This window comes from Macrobrachium rosenbergii, chromosome 36 (genome assembly GCF_040412425.1).
Source record: "Macrobrachium rosenbergii isolate ZJJX-2024 chromosome 36, ASM4041242v1, whole genome shotgun sequence".
NCBI classification, from domain to species: Eukaryota; Metazoa; Arthropoda; class Malacostraca; order Decapoda; family Palaemonidae; genus Macrobrachium; species Macrobrachium rosenbergii.
Window position 1 is genome coordinate 5,246,496 of NC_089776.1, and position 17,898 is coordinate 5,264,393.

General features: G+C 41.5%; 1 protein-coding gene across 2 annotated transcripts in view; it reads left to right on the forward strand.

Moving 5' to 3' along the window:
- RfC38 (replication factor C subunit RfC38) overlaps positions 1 to 17,898 on the forward strand; it is a 230,369-nt gene that overhangs the window by 52,066 nt on the left and 160,405 nt on the right. The window lies entirely within an intron of this gene.

Consider the following 17,898-nt stretch of genomic DNA (forward strand, 5'->3'; position numbering starts at 1 on the left):
CAGATGTTTCTGTGCCTGTGTCTCCATCAAAAAAAGGAATAGAAAATAGTTTAAAATTTTCAGCTACGGGCCCTTTGGAGCCTAAAAGAATAAATAAAAGAAAATATAGACCTGACCCAACCTTGGTTCACTTTGATTCCCTCTTTGGAGAATCAAACTGGTCAAGGTTTTTGAATTTACAAGCTGACAAAGATATACCCTTATTAAAATTGGAAAATTACATGTTGAACCGATGTCCATCACAAGAGATGAGTGTAAGACAAATACAGAAAAGATACAACAGTGTTGAAGACTGCAAAATATGAGGTCCCAAGAAGGAAAGACAAAAATAAATCAATCAAAATAGCCAAACCTTGTCTTTGAAAATTAAAATACAGTACTGGGATTAAACAGGGACCTAAGACCTTATGTTCCCAAACCCATGCAATGCAAGAACTGTTGCAAATATGGCCATACAGCCATTAAATGCAGAAATTTTCCCAGATATGCCTATTGCAGTTCTCAAGAACATAAAAAACTCTGGGACTGTGGCCAACCAAAATGCATAAATTGTGGCCTAGAACATCATGCCTGATCTAAAACATGTGCTGTCTATATTTACAACACTGAACTTAAATTACAAGAACGAACTGGAGTGTCGATCAGGGAAGCAGAGTTAGAACTAAAAGTGAAAAGATTGAATGACCCAGCTAAGAAGTTTAGGTATGCAGATACTTCAAAATCAAACAATACCCAAACTGAAGTGAATGACGATAAAAATAAAGAAATATCACTAAAAAAAATACTTGATCAAAAGAACTCTTCTGTGGAGATTTCATATAACAATGACATTATCACAGTGGACAATAGATTTACATCCTTACCAGAAATAGATACAAATATTGACATAGAGAAAGACGAAGAAGAATTAAAATCACAAGACTGTGACACAATGGATAACACAACTTGGAAGAGGCAACTAGATAAGACCCCACCTAATTCCACCAAACGAAGCTGTAAAAAGATAAATAACCCACCAATCTCACCAAAAGCTCAAGTTCAGAAACAGAACACTAAGTCAAGCATTCCACTGTCTCCCATAGTAACAATAATACCTCTTGGAGCAGAATCACAAAATTCGATTGAATTGGAAAACCAAAACATAGATTACAATGAAAGCAAAGAAATTCACCCATCACCAATTATAGGCACCACAAGAAAAACCAAGAAGGGACAACAAACTAATGAACATAAAGATACATGTTGTTGTAGTAAATGCTTAGTAGCAATGTGCCCCAGAAATAAAACTATAACTAAGAAATTTCATGAGATATAAGAATAAGAAAAAAACAAACATCAAAACTCATGAAGAAGGTTGCATGTGTATTGAACATTAGAATATTACAAAGAAAAACTTACCAGTGTTGTAGATATTCTAAAAAAATCAAAATGGAAAAATTAAATCCAGATAGTAAAAATATAACAGTTAACGAAAGTCAAATTAAAACAACAACAAAAAATGAATCAAGACCCACAAAAATACAAATTAACTTATGACAAATTAAAAAATATCAGCTTAAATAATTTAGAGTAATTTGACTGCTCGCATATTATATACCCCATTCAATCGTTATATAATTCAATGGAATATAAGTGGATTATTAAGGAGAATGCACTTAGGAGAAGTCCAATGACTTATAAGTGCATACGAACCAATGATTATATGTATACAACAGCATTAACCCTTAAAAGCCGACTGGACATATCATACGTCGACTAAAATTGTCTGTTGGGTGTCGAGTGGACGTACCATACGTCGACTACAAAAAATTTCAACCTTCGGTCAATTTTGACTCGACCGAAATAGTCGAAAAATGCAATTGTAAGCTAAAACTCTTACATTCTAGTAATATTCAATCATTTACCTTCATTTTGCAACAAATTGGAAGTCTCTAGCACAATATTTCAATTTATGGTGACTTTTTGAAAAAAACTTTTTCCTTACATCCGTGTGGTAACTCACCCGAAAATTTCAGAAATTCTTTTGTCATTTTGTCGTAATGTTTGCACCGGTTTATATTAGTCGTTACATAAAGTTTTATATATGGAAATGTGCGCAATTTCATGTAGATTACAACAGAAAATAACTCATGGTTGTAGCTTCTATCAGTTTGGAAATATTTCCATATAAATCACGATAAGTGCCAAAATTTGAACCTTCGGTCAACTTTAACTCGACCGAAATCGAAATGGTCGAAAAACGCAATTGTAAGCTAAAAGTCTTACATTCTCGTAATATTCGGTCATGTACCTTCATTTTGCAACAAATTGGAAGTCTCTAGCACAATATTTCGATTTATGGTGAATTTTTGAAAAACTTTTCCCTTACGTCCGCACGCGGTAACTGCCGAACATCTCAGAAATTCTTTCGTCACTTTGTCGTAATGTTTGCACCGTTTTACATTAGTCGTTACATAAACTTTTATATATGAAAATATGCACAATTTCATGTAGAATACAACAGAAAATAACTCATGGTTGTAGCTTTTATCAGTTTTGAAATATTTTCATATAAATCACGATAAGTGCCAAAATTTCAACCTTCGGTCAACTTTGGCTCGACCGAAATGGTTGAAAAACGCAATTGTAAGCTAAAACTCTTACATTCTAGTAATATTCAATCATTTACCTACATTTTGCAATAAATTGGAAGTCTCTAGCACAGTATTTCGATTTATGGTGAATTTTTGAAAAAAAACTTTTTCCTTACGTCCGCGCGGTAACTCGGCTGAATATCTCAGAAATTCTTTTGTCACTTTGTCGTAATGTTTGCACCGTTTTATATTAGTCGTTACATAAATTTTTATATATGAATAAAACAAAAAGTAACTCATGTTTGTAGCTTTTATCAGTTTTGAAATATTTTCATATAAATCCTGATAAATAGAAAAAATTCTACCTTCGGTCAACTTTAACTTGACCGAAATGGTCGAAAACTGCAATTGTAAGCTAAAATACTTACAGTCTAGTAATAATCAATCAATTACCTTCATTTTTCAACAAACAGGAAGTCCCTAGCACAATATTTTGATTTATGGTGAATTTTTGAAAAAACTTTTTTTACGTCCCGCATCGTTACAATTCATGCATCATTTTGTGATAATATTTTCTCTGTGTTGCTTTGATCGTTTTACAATTTGTTATACACCAAAATCATTGCAATTTAGTGTACAATACAAAGAAAAAAAATAACTCGGTAGCTTTAGCCGTTTTGCTCACAGCACGATTTGTATACAGTTATATATGAAAAAATTTTTTTTTGCTTGTCATGTATTTCAATATTTATATATTATAATGATATTTTTTTCCTTTCTGATGGTTACATACTAAACCTCAGGCAATGACAAAAAAAAGGAGTCAAAAATGAACTCTTAATCTTAAAAACTAAGCGTGCTGTGATTTTTTGAAAAAAACTTTTGTTCGACACAATGCCACAAACCCTCGGTCCTTTTACATTAGGAGATACTTTCGGAAATCAGGCTGAAATGGCCGTTAAACTCTTGAACAAGGTGGTTAGGCAGTAACTACCTCCAGGTAGGCGGGGATACCCGCCTGCCCGGATGTAAACATTCCAGTTTGCTTTCGGCCGTCAGCTGTTGCTGACGTATTTTTCGTTCTCTCTGCTGACTGTCGTTAAGCTCTTATGGTGGGATCTTTCTGTATTTTTGTTTATATATTGCGTGTGTTTGATATTTGGTAATACAAACCCGCGATTTGTGACTAACCTTGTGTAAGCCCGTCGTTCCCTGCCTGTCTGGGTTTTGACGGCCAAAGGGCCTCAACTGGAGTAAGCGTAGCCAAGTGGTATCTTCTCTCCAGCGGCCCTTTGCGTAATACTGAGTGCCCCTGTACTTTCGGGATTAGTTGGGGCGCTTTTCTTCACTTCCCCTACATCCATCGGAATGTAAGATTGGTCGCCTTGGGCTTCCGCCCTCCGTGTGTAAGAACTCACTGATTTCTTCCTTCTTTTGCTGAGTGTTTACTTCGCCACATAAGCTTGAAGATTTCGCGGGCTGAGTGGGAGGTTCACGGGCGTCGTCGATAAGTTCCGCTTCCGCAGCGCCCTTGGTAACCTCCCCCTCTGTCCTTTTTCTCTTCCCGTGGGTTCTTCCTTCTCTCTCCTTCGCCTCTTAGCTCGCTCGTCGGTGAAGACACGAGAGGGGGAGGAAGTTGGCTACAACCTGCGTCTAGAGTAACTCCTAGCAGCTGCGTGGGGCTGTTCCCCTTGTAGCGAGGAGGAGCCTCCCTCTACTAATCATATTTTGTTTTTCTTTCAGGTTGACAGTGAGCATTGCAGAGACAGCAGTAGTTGGCTGGATATAATATATCAAAGAATATCTTGCATGAAGCAGTCAGACTTTCATTCAGTGTTAGCCCGGGATCGACCACGTACTGATTAGATGACATGGCCACCGCGTCGAGGATCGCTCTGACTCTGTTCCGCTGAGGTAGTTCGATGCGCTGTCATTGCTGGTTTTCATGTATGTATTTGCAATGCTTCCTCGTATTTGTGATCTATCTGCTCCTGCTGTTCCTGTGTTTTGCTCAGATGTCAACTCGACAGTCCTGGGGCTGCTCTCTGGTCTCCTGCGGCAGCGCCCTGATCGCTCCTGTGATGCTGGTGACTTTCAGTGACCACTCTGTCTGTTGCATTTAGCTCCTGCCTCCCGAACAGCGCGTGGCTCCTGCATCAAATGTCTGATCGTGCAGCTTCTACTCCTAGTGGTGGAGTGCCCGGGCCACTTCCGTTGTGTTCCTGCCTGCCTGCCATCCTGTAGAAAGGCATTGGGCGTGAAGGGAAGGAAGTCGCCCAATGGAAGTGGCGGTTTCATGGCCGTTCATAGCTCCTGCTCTCGAACCTTTGCACGTAGCTCCTGCATCGGCTGTCCTGATCATTCCTGCTGCTTCTGGTAAGTGCGTGCCGGAGTCTGCTTCCGTGCGTTCCTGCCAGCTGCCCCAGGATACGATGTCGCCATCCTGTAGAAGATGTCGGCGTGAAGATTTAGGAAGTAGACCTGTTGAGGTGATGTTCCTGGCCGTTGCAGTAGCTCCTGCCCTCCGAACTGCTGCGTAGCTCCTGCATCGGCTGTCTGATCATGCTTCTCCTGGTGGTGGTGTCTGGCTGTATCCGTTGTGTTCCTGCGGACTACCCTGGAGGGTTCACGATGTTTGATGTCAACCATCCTGTAGAAGATGTGGGAGTGGAGATGAAGGAAACTGTCCTGTGGAAGTAGCGCCGTCTTCTTCATCTTATCTGATTTGCGTCTTCTGCTGCGTCTTCCCTTCCTCTCCCGAGGAGTCCTGGAGGTCAGGTGGACAGACCTCCATCGGCCGAAGGAAGGATGCTGCTTCTTCTCCTTGATGCCCTTGGACATATAGGGACTGCCTCCTTCCGAGGAGGCAGTGGGTCTCGTTGGATCTTCCCGACCTTGGTTAGGGAACGATTACGCATAGCCGTGGGTTTTTTTTTTTTTTTTTTTGTGTTTGGAAGCGAGCGCGCAGACCTCAGTTTGCGTTCCACGTTCGAGTCTTAGAGGTTCGCGCTAAGATGAGGGAGCTGCCGAGCTCATTCGGCGAGTGCGGCAGTGCTCGAGATTCTATGGAATACTCGGTATCGATCTGGTCTGGAGAATTTTCCTGGGCCCAGTTCGGGCAGTCACGAGAAGAAAGGGCCGAGGCACCCAGGTGTCTTGGTTCCTCTTCCTGCCAGCACCGCAAGTGCTCCCCGAGTGTTTGCCAGTGCTCGGTCGGGTTCCCAGCCTGGTGTATCGATCCTATCGGTTTGAACACCAGAAGCAAGGAAGAGATTCACTTTGGGAGTCCTGCGGGACTTCCAAGGGACTGACTCTCTTCCGGAAGACAAGTTAGCCGGTCTGGCATTTTCCTGTGGGATCTTGCGTTTCGGGGCTGAAGCCACGGCCTCTCGAGGCCATTCCCTGGAATTGCCAGTCTTGGAAGTCTGCATCTAAGACTGGTTCTGTGGCAGCTCTTTTAATCTATTGAGTAACAAAGCAGCCGCTCCACGCGATTTTGGAAGTCTAGTGGGTAGCTCGAATTCTATGAATCCAGGTGCTCTCCTTACGAGAGGCATTGGGCGAGAGAAAGTGCCGGGAACACCCAGGTGTCTGGTTGCCGGGTTTCACCCAGGTGTCTGGTTGCGGGACCTTGAGTGAACGCCCAGGTGTCTGGTTGCGAGACGCCCAGGTAGACACCCAGGTGTCTGGTTGCCAGGCGCCCATGTGTCTGGTTGCGGGACACCCAGGTGTCTGGTTGCCGAACACCCAGGTGTCTGGTCGCGGGACACACCAGGTGTGTCGGTGTACCGCGACATCCAGTGTCTCGATTCTGCCATCAGCTACTTCAGTTGCTCGGGGCTTAGTGTGTGTCTCGAACTTTGGGGTTGGGCATGCGAATAGCAGACACAAAATTCCCCTATGAACCTTCTTCTCGGGGCCTGCGGCCACCGGTCGGCCTCGAAGGAGTTTAAAGTTCGGGAAACTAGCAATTATTCACAGCAGGCGAGTCTGGCCTGCCCGGTATGAGTCTGTCTGGCTCGGCTCGACATAACTTACCAGACTATTTCGGCTCGACTTGACATGGCTTGCCAGACTGGCTTTCGGCTTCGACTTGACTCGGCTTGCCAGATGGCTTGGCTCGTTATTTCGCCCATCTCGCCTGCCTCCCAGTCTGCCACATACCGACCAGCTGGATCGCGTTCGTGATCGGCTCGGCTGCGGCTTCGGCCCTACTCGGTTTTCGATTCGGGTTCTTGTATACTTTCGAGTGAACTTTTGCTCTTCCCCAGGAAGAAGCACTTTGCCACGGCATAGGTGCTCTTCTTTCCGTGTGGCAGTAATCTCTTGATTGATTATTGCTCCACGGTCCACCTCTCCCTGCTTAATTTCTGGCAGGACAGGTAGAGACTCTCTTTTCTCTCACCTGTTCTCTTCTCCTTTCGGTTATTCTGAGAGGGAGATGGACAAGAGAAGCTCCGACGAAAATTTTCTTCGGGTTCGGCTGCCTGGCGTGCTTTTGGAGTATCGGTCCCCGATTCTCTCGTATTATAACCAGGTAGCTGAGAGAGAAGGGTTTCATGGATCTGTCAAAGTCTCCTCAGGGAGAAGTACAGGAGTTTCACGCATCGGGTGCGAGGTCTTCCTCTTCCGTCTGATACGCCCCACGTGTTCTCGAGAGACCCGGCTGATTCGTCGGCGCAAGGATCCCGGGGACAGGATTCGTGGCTCCCCAATGAATAACCTTCATCACTTGCAGCCCTTGCATTTCCGAGGGCCGAGGAATGCAGGGACGCCCGGTCTGTCTTCGGCGTTCACCGACCTGATGGATTCTTTTTCTTGATGGAGTTAATTCAGGTCGAAACACCGAACTACACCCTGCCTCGGCAGATATGAATTCTTCTTGCTCGGAGGTCTTGCTGACCACAGTTTTTGGGCAATTCTGGTGCTAGAAGAAGGACTTTGTCCCAGTCGGATCTCCAGTTTTGTAAGTCGAGTTGGCTCGACCCTTGAGGAGCTTGAACCTTTCTTGGTTCTGCCTTTCTCTTTCAGAGATTTGCCCGATACCTTGGTAATCAAGGTTCCCACCAGGGCACTGCCTTGTCAACTGGACAATGGCCAGAATTTTGGGTCTTAGTCATTTCAACTCGACCTTGGGTTCAAGCCAGCCCACCTCAACTCCTTAGCTAAGAAGTCCTAGGCTTCAGAAGAAGATTGCAACTGCTGATGCCCGGACAAAATGATGCTTATCGAGTCTCTGGAGCTGGCAGCAACATTGCCGAGACCTGGGAATGTATTCCTTCAGGAGAAGTATCTATTTCCCTTGGGTCTCTGCAATTCTTTCCATCGATCTCTCATCCCACCACCTCCCGTGATACCCGATTACGGGAAATGCCAGCCCGGCTAGAGATAATTGTCTTGGTCCCTGTCATCTTGCAGAAGCTTCCCATGGTGGAAAATGGAAGTCTGCTTCCTTTTCCCGTTCTTTCCTCTTCGGTATGAGGAAAAGAGTTAGGCTAATGCTTGATTATAGGAACTTAACCGAATATGCCTTCATATTTCCCTCCAAATCTTGTGTTTACTCACAGATTCACAGGTTGAGAATAGGCGCACACTGGTAAAGACCTTGTCTTGAATTTATTACCGACCGAGATGATTACTACCTTCCCGTCCACCGTCCTGGGCTCAGGGCAGCCTTTTGGCCGTCGAGGAATCCAGGATGGGTTTCCTACTTGACACTCACTGGGTTTCATTGAACAATAAAACCACAGTAGTGACTTTTGTCTAGACAAACAGGGAGGCAATCGTTTTTTTCCCCCTGCTTTATCTCGACATTTAGAGGTACTCGAGTGTTGTTCTATGCACTCGACAGCTCAACCAGGTCTCATCCTGGTGGGGATGTATTAGTGAAGCAAGCTGGCCTCGAGTTTTGAGTGATCGGGACAGAACATGCTGCTCATAACTCTTCCACGAAGACTCATACAGAAACTGCTGGACTGAGAAATCCCTACCCGTCCTTCTGTTTGCCTCCTGCACACAAGTCAGTAGTGTTTTCTCGCTCCCTCATACCAGACCAGGGGCCGCCTCTGTTGAGGCATGCACTGTCTTTTTTGGTGGCTTCGATATCGCGTTTTTCCCTCCGTGTTGTCCGTTTAGCTGAGGTTCACAAGCATTGCTCACCCGGGTTACAGACAAATACTTAAAGACTCCCCTTCTTCCGACCTGATTGCCCGAGCATCGAGAAAATTCCCCTTGACCCATTCTCCTGTGCAACTACACAAGAGCGGTTCTTGGAGGCAGTACATCTCTGTGGGTTCCAGGACTGGAAGACACTCAGCTTTCGCCTGAAAGCACAGGCTTTCGCTGGCGGCTTAGCGGATATAGCTGGATATCCATAAGTCTCTGCAACACTGTCCCAGGGACTGGATCCGTCTTCGTTGTCGAACTTCTTCCCGGGTCAAGTCGCTGGAAATCCAAGTCTGGACTTCCTGCGTCTTCTCCGCCCGAGGCTGCTTCTCTCCCTTTCAGTTTTGAAGAATGTTGGCCCTTGCGGCCTAGTCTTCTATCTGAAGTAGCCTTACGTCTCCTTAGTCGAGAGTTAGCTACGGATGAGAAGCTTCTTCAGTCATGCTGTCCCAGGGAATGTTTCCTGGGTGGCATGCGGCTCTCGTTTGGGTTCCTGTCGTGCTCTTTTCGCCCTACGAGAGTCTCGTCGGATAGAGATATGCCCTCTTGGTCCATCTCTCATCTTACCCTGGCTTTGGCGTAGAAGATGAAGAACAGGGTGGGATCATCTTCTTAGGATGTCGTGGAGTGGACTCCAATCCATTGGCATCAAACTGTGGGTTCGAGTCCTTCTTGTTCCCTCCTCCTTGGACTTTGTATCGATCCAGATCATTAGATTACTCTGTCTATTAGAACTGTGGTACTTTCGAAAGGTTTGACATTCCTAACCTGGATATGCGTCCGCGTTTTTGCATCATTGTCTCTCTCCCAAGGAAAATGTCTAAGGACACATCTTCCTCCTGACTTCGTGAAGCGATCAAAAGTACTTGTGGCAGCTGATGGCGGCGATACCGGTACCTATCACCGAGCTCACAAAGTCGATGGCTTGGTCCATCCTCGCATTCGGAAGAATATGTCGGTACCACAGGAGCTGAAGGCGGGTGTGTGGTCCCAACCAAGACTACCTTCACCTCCTTCACCTCCGGGATGTTGCTGGAGTCCTTGGACACTTTTTCCTTAGAGCCCTGTAGTGGCTGCTCAACAAGTTGTGTAGCCTGTCCCAGCTCCTAACGGGACAGGATTGCATCTGCTTATGTTGTGCCGGCTGTGATGTGGAGAATAGGTTGATGACTAGCCTCTCTTCTTTCTCCCTCTGGCTCTCTTCCACAGACAGGGAGCGGACATGCCGTTAAGCTGGACCCAGGCGTCGAGGCAGATAGCGCATAACAGGGCTGCCGTTCTATTTCGTTCAGGTTAATAAAGCAACCCCACTCCCTTCCTCTTGCAAGGGAGGAAGGAGACCATATTTATCAGAGACAACCCAATGCTTGTGTTGCCTTATTGTCATCCGACGTCAAATTCTTCCCAGCCTACCACTTTGCATGAACTAGCGTTTCCTCTTTCATACCAAAAGACTAGAGAGATCCTGACAATTGATCTTGCGTTTCTTACAACCGATCTTTTGTCAGAGGCAGTTACACTCCCTTCCTCGCTTTCCACGACCAGGAAGGAAGACAAGATGGTGAACTCCAGTCAGTTCAGAGACTTTCTCAGATTCCTCCCTCCAATAAGTGAGTCTCTAATGTAAAGGACCGAGGTTTGTATGTTATTAATAAGACAAATAACAATTTTAAAGTAAATTGTATTTTCTAACTATACAAACCGGTCACTGAAAATATACCCACCTCGCTACCCCTCAATCTGTACCTGGGCGAAAGGCTAACTGGAATGTTTACATCAGGACAGGCGGAGTATCAGCCTACCTGATAGTTACTGCCTAACCACCTTGTTCAAGAAGAGTTTAGCGGCCGTTTCATTTCTACGCCTGAAAGTATCTCCTAATGTAAAGGACCTCGGGTTTGTATAGTTAGGAAAAATACAATTTACTTTAAAAATTGTTATTTTTTTTTTGCTTCGGCGCTAACTCCCGAACGCCGCCAGCATATGACAGACACTTTTGTAAATAGAGGCTCGGCATTAGAGGGTTAATATATAAGTAGTATTAAATTTTTTAAAATGTGCATAAATTTTTTTTTTATTTTTTGTCTCTCTTTTTGTGAATTATGTATACGTAAATACCAGTGTTCCCCCCGAAAAGAAAATGGAACAGCTTGTAACTGTATGGAAGAAAATGTGCGTGGCTGAATACGTAGGGGGGACTGGATTATTTTCACCTACAGCTGTAAGCCATACAGTATGTACGTATAAATGTAACGATAAAATGTTTAAGATGACTTGGAAATTATATTAATAGTATCATTTCAAGGATTAATACAGTAATAAGGTAATACTGTAGTTTAATGTATATTTGATGTAGGCTGGTATTTTTAGGCATACTGTGGTGTTTGACCCTTCATGGTAGACAGGTATAAGCGTTTTTAGAGGGGCGTTGTAAGCATTCGCGGATTTGACCTATTCGCTGGGAGGGTGTGGGACGCATCCCTGCAAATACGGGGGATTCACTGTACTTACAACGTCTACCAGTCGAAGTAGACAGTTCCACCAATGGTGCCTCAGACATCACGTCTTGTCTTCTGAGACGTCTTTAGCTCAGATTGCAGACTTTCTCATGTACCTGAAGACTTCCAAGTGTCTTTCCTCATCCACCATTAAAGGATACCGAGTGAAGCTTTCCTCGGTTTACAAGCACAGAGGTTTGGCTCTTTCATCTAATCAGGATCTTAATGATCTTAAGTCTTCTGATACGTCCAAGCAGAAGAAGTCTGATTTAGTGTCTTGGAACTTGGGTGTTGTCCTTAAGTGGCTTTCGGGCCCTCCTTTCGAGCCTCTCAGTTCCACCTCTCAAGAATCTTTTGCAGAAGACCCTCTTTCTAGTAGCCTTGGCTACGGCTAAACGTGTAAGTGAGCTACATGCGATCAATAAAAGGATTGGCTTCTCCCAAGGGGATGCAGTTTGCTCTTTCACTTTGGCCTTCTTGGCTAAGAATGAGGATCCTTGTAAGACTTTGCCTCGCTCTTTCCATATCAAGAACTTAATGGATATTCTGGGCTCAGATGAAGAAGAGGGGGTTCTTTACCCAGTCAGATAACTGAGGTACTATCTGCATAGGACCGAGAAGATCACAGGCCCCTCCAGCAACCTCTTGTGTTCTATCAAGAATCCTTCTCATCCACTTTCTAAGAATGCCTTATCATTCTTTTTTTGAGACCTGATCTCTGAAGCACGTTCCTGGATTCAGGAAGACACTTTTCCATTGATCAAATTCAAAACTCATGAAGCCAGAGTAGTAGTCACCTCTCTCACCTTCAAACATAACTTATCCCTCTCCTCTATTCTTCTGTCGGCCTTTTGGAGGTGCAAGTCAATTTTTGCAACTCATTATTTAAAAGAAGTGGAAACATTATTTGAAAACTGCAGTATGCTTGGACCTTTGGCAGTGGCTGGCATGGTATTGGTGGAAGAAGCATAGGAAAGATCCTGTCTCTCTTCTGTCTCTTCACCTTGTTATAATGATGTTGAGTTTTTGTGGAGCCTGGGGGTAAATTGTACCTGAAGTGCCCACCAGTTCATTGGATGGGTAGTGGTTTGTTTGTTGTGTTAGAGTTAGTGACAGGTGTTCTCTGGTCTGTTGTTATGGTACTGTGCCCAGGGCAAAGGCATCTTTTTTCCTACATTACATCATGTCAGCAATCAGGCATATCCTCCATTGCAAGACTCCTACTGATGGAGAGGCGACTCTCGGCTCATCGCCGTGCCACTACAGGTTAACCCTCTCGCGCTTACGGGGATTCCGATAGCGCTACCAGGTACGCGACTTATGCCGTGGAGGGAAAAATGGGGCTCGTGCGGAAAAGTTTCTTTGTAAAAATCGATATGTCCAAACTATAACTGATATATGCTTCTGGTTTGTTTTATGATGTCAGCAAATGATTGAATTTTTTCCTTAAACAATCAGTAAATCTTTGCAAGGCTTAGAAATAATAAAAAGGATGTGATGAATGTGAAATTTTTAAGGAAAATCGTAGATATTTTTTTTGAAATAATAATGAAAAATATAATTAGGTTTGGGGAGTTTATTTTATACATAAATTTTTGGGGAAATGTTTGAACTTTCATGTGGAAGCAATCATTTTGCTATAAATGTGTTTGCTAATTAGCTGTTACTGATTAAAAAATGCTAATTTTTTATGGAATGCAATTTTCAGATTTTCCAACCTACTTATGTTGACGTTTCATATCATACCTAAGTAAGGAATAATGATAGAAAAAAAATAAAGGTGGCGTTAGAAAAATAAAGGTGGCGTTAGAAAGCTAGAAAAAAAATAAAGGTGGCATTAAAAAGCTTAATGAATTTCCTATAAAACGCACAAAAGAAAGATATATGTATTGTCAGAATAAAATTGAGCAATTGTTGTTAGATTACGGACAATCATCTTTTTTTTTTTTTTTTTTTAAGATTTTTTTTTTTTTTTTTTAAAGAAAATATACGGCAACAGTTATTATTTAGAAACATTGATATTTTTACATTTTGCTGTTCAGCACGATAAAGTACAAAGAATGGCTGTTCGATTGATACATGCACATTGAAGTTATTTACAGATGCACTAACAGGCGTACAAAAAAATTATTCACTATCATAAACCCCTAGGCCATTGTTCTTCACTATTTATCTTATTGAAAAGCACTTGAAATATTATTGAAAATACTCAGCAATCACTTGCAAACACTTATAACAATAACAAAAGCGAAAGCACTTCACAAACGCAGTTAAATGAGAACAAAGCAAGAAACATGAGAGCGCTAAAAAGACGTGCTGAACTGTCAAAACAGAAGGTGAACTGCTTGAGTTGGGGGGAGGACTGTTTATGTTTTTTTTTTGTAGGCCCAAGATCTGCCCACGCAATGGTGCAGTCCTCATGTTCTTCGGGTTACTTTTCTTTTGGTGAATTTCCCCTGAAAATAACTTACGGATGACGCGGAAATTGGGTCATCAGAGCACTTAGTGCAAAAAATTTATTGACACAGTTTTGCGTCATCGGATCACCAGAGGGTTAAGATGAGCACAAATCAGTCAGCATTCATCTGCTGTAGCTCTCTTACCAGGTAAGGAAGCAACAAGCACTGCTTCAGTGCTGGCCACCTTTTTATTTCTAGTTCAAGTTTTTTTACCACGCCTAATGTGTTGAATTAGAATAGTCCATTCATCCCACCCCCCTTGCAATGTGGGATTCAGCTAAGTAATTACTTGGTAAGTTACTTATATAGTTTTATATATACAGTAATACCTCGAACTTGTGCGATTCGAGTTGCACGAATCCACAGACAGGAATTTTTCATTGGAACCTAACTAATGGTCATACACGAGTTTTTCACAGACACACGAACATTTGCAAACACTGAGAAACCCTGCAAAAGTGTTTGTTTAGTTTTTTTATGTAATTTATAAATTTTCAAGCTTTTATGTGTAAATTAAATAACATTAAATATTATTAAAAGTAATAATCTCTCTCTCTCTCTCTCTCTCTCTCTCTCTCTCTCTCTCTCTCTCTCTCTCTCTCTCTCTCTCTCTCTCCTTTAGTGAGATGAATTTTTATGGCCCATGTATACAGGTATGTTTATTTGTATGATAGATAACCTTTTTACCTAATAGTAAGTACTAATTTTCAAATAATAAGATTAATAAAATTAAATAATAATAATAATAATAATGATAATAATAATAAAACTGTAATTACAAAATTCGTATTATTTTGAGCAAACAAATTCTTCCCTCATCTTTTGTAAGAAGGAGGTGAAGGCAAAAGCTGTCAGACATGTCATTTAACATGACAAGAAGGGGAGTGTTGCTAATCAGTGGTCAAATTTTTCTTGTAATTCTGTGTGTGTGTGTGTGTGTGTCCGTAATAATTCATAAAAAATTTCACTCTCTTAAGTAAGGAAAACTGTTATCTCTCTCTCTCTCTCTCTCTCTCTCTCTTGTTCGAAGTCAGCCAACCTACATATTACAGCACTGCTTCTCTGTATGTCTTTAACTGTACAGTAGATAATTTTGAATTGATCTAATTTTACCTGTACTTTTACAAACTGTAAATGCGCCGTTCTAAAACATAGAGACATAGAGCATTTCAAAACAAAGAGAAAGTGCCAAAATAAAGAAGTTTTTAAAAACGAGGTTGAGAAGACTTTTAAAAATAGATCGGCAGAATGGGGGAGAGTGTCACACCATTTATTTCCTTTTTTAAGGGTAATGTATTAAGCTAACTTTTAAATGAAAATACAGTAACTTTAATTTCATTTAAAAGTTAGTTTAATACTGAATTTCCATCTTTTGATATCTAACGTAAGAATAACTCTCTCTCTCTCTCTCTCTCTCTCTCTCTCTCTCTCTCTCTCTCTCTCTCTCTCTCTCTCTCTCTCTCTCTCTCTCTCTGTAATAATTCATAGATAATATAACTTGATATTTCAAGTAAGGACAATCTCTCTCTCTCTCTCTCTCTCTCTCTCTCTCTCTCTCTCTCTTGTGTGTTATTCTCTCAGTCTCCGTAATAATTGATGAATAATTTCACTCTCTTAAGTAAGGACAACCCTTATCTCTCTCTCTCGTTCATAGTTAGCGCTCACACATTTTTACAACTTATCAATTCCCTGTACGTCTTTACCTGTACAGTAGATAGTTTAAATGGATCTAATTTGACCTGTATCGTTTACGAAGTGTAAATGCGCTGGTGTTGCAAATATGTTCTAAAACATAGAGACATAATAACTAAGAGTTGTATTTGTCAAAATATAAAACACTGTTTGTTCATGATAAAGCATTTCAGAACAGAGAAAGAGATGCAGAATAAAGAAGTTGTTAAAAAGGGGTTGAGACGATTCTAAAAATAGATCGGTTGGAAGGAGAGAGAGAGAGAGAGAGAGAGAGAGAGAGAGAGAGAGAGAGAGGAGAGAGAGAGAGAAATTCTCTTCAAATCTCAGTTTTTATGTCAACCATTTATTTCTCTTTTTTAAGGGTAATGTATTAAGCTAACTTTTAAATGAAATTACAGTAACTTTAATTTTATTTAAAAGTTAACTTAATAATTTGGGAGCATGATTAGGGTCATATTTAGTGTTTAAACTTTAGAAATAACCATTTATTAGCATTTTTAGAGACCATGCCAAACTTACGCGAAAATTCACCCTGCGCGAGAGGTTCTGGAACCTAACCTCGCGTAAGTTCGGAGTATGACTGTACTTACCAAGTAAGTACTGAATCAGAGCCCTCCCTCCTCCCCTCTGTTTCTTTTATTCATGGACTTTATGGCAATAGAATGACGCTGCTGGCTTCTGTCGCTCCCTTACTCCCGTTGCAGTGGACGGGGCCTGTCATCCCCCGCCTTTGCAACTGGCACACTGCCACGAAGTTTGAAGTTAGGATGCCAAGCAAGCATAATTGTCAGCTAAGTAATTACTTGGCAAGTATATGTAAAACTTAATTTTATTATAAAAATGTCATTTTTTAAAACATTATGAACATACACACACAAGCAGTGTGCATATGTGTTAATACCAGTTGGTTAGAGAGACTCAAATTAGCAGTGTCTTTTCCTGAGAGAGAGAGAGAGAGAGAGAGAGAAGGGCTGAACTAAGTATCTACAGGCAGTCCCCGGTTTACAGCAGGGGTTCAGTCCCCGGCGGCACGCCCTAAGCCGAAAATCACTGTAACCTGAGGCATCACAATTATAATGGGAATAAAAGCACTTACAGTGCCATAAGCCTGGGTAACAGCACCATAAATTGGGTAACAGTGCTGAAAAATTGGAGTTAATAGCACCATGAGGCCAAGCTCTGCAAGTCCAGAATGACTTAACCCTAACTTGACATAACCTGGGCACTACCTGTATTTATCTAGCTATCTATTTTCTCACATTCTACCCTTTGGTGAGAGAGAGAGAGAAAGGAGAGAAGAAAAAAGAGAAATTGATTTGAACACATTGTGGCAACATTTATCTACCCTTGGTGAGTAATTTGAAGTATTTGACAGGTTCACCCTCCCCCCTGAGCTCCAAGACTCATGAAAAGATCTGAGTTGAAATTTTTTTGTTTAAAATTTTTCATAACTTACTATAGAAATGCATGAATGTTGTAATGATAGTGTAGTATTATTATTATTATTATTATTATTATTATTATTATTATTATTATTATTATTGGAAAATTGACACTTATTATTAGGTAAATCATTTATCATACAAACAAATAAACATACCATAAAAATTCTATCTTTAACTGAGAGAGAGATATATATATAAATTCTATCTTTAACTGAGAAAGAGAGAGATATTTTTCAGTATGTCCTTCGTAGAGGTATTTGACCAGTAAGTGGGCAACACTGACCCACTAAGTCGGCAACACTGACCACCCAGCAGATCACAGATTTCCCCCCATTATCTTGACCTTGCCAGGTCCCTTTCAGTCTCCAGACATAAAAGATAGGTTAGCCTTTACAGTCTTTCAGCTGATTGTGTTAAGACTCCGCCTCAAAGGGCTTGTCTATGCTTGTTTTCTGCTCAGCAATCTTCATTTCTCGAAGATATCAGTTCTTAGTTACTTACGTTCTTAGTGCTTAAGCATGACAAAAACATGTTTAAAGACTGTAGTTCATGTTTGCACAGAATCTTTACGCTCAGACTTCTTTATTGGTCTTTGCTGATTTTTGGGAACTGGCTTGGCTTACCATGTTACATTCAGTTTATGGTAATTTGTTTGCTAAGGCTTGTTGGCTTTCTTTTCCTGATATTTACAAGGTTTGAATTCTTCCCTGGTTTTTTAAGCTCTTCCATTTTTCAAGAGGCAGTCTATCACTCATATTAGTTATATCCCACTTTTCCTTCCTTTTTATTTTATCTTAGATTTTGATTGTATACATGCATTAGACTCTCTTGCCCATTTGTATATGCACTTACTTGGTCAATTTACAACACTTCCTTCCTTCAGTTTAACTTTCCAGTTAAGAGCAAATACTTTAGCAAGCCCAGTGAGAGTATCAGTGACTCAGTTATCTTGTTAAACTACTATATATTGATAATACACATTGAAAGTAGTTTTTGCTAATTTTAGAAAATACATTTTTTATATTTTATATACAGTACTGTTAACAAACAAATCATTTTTACTTCA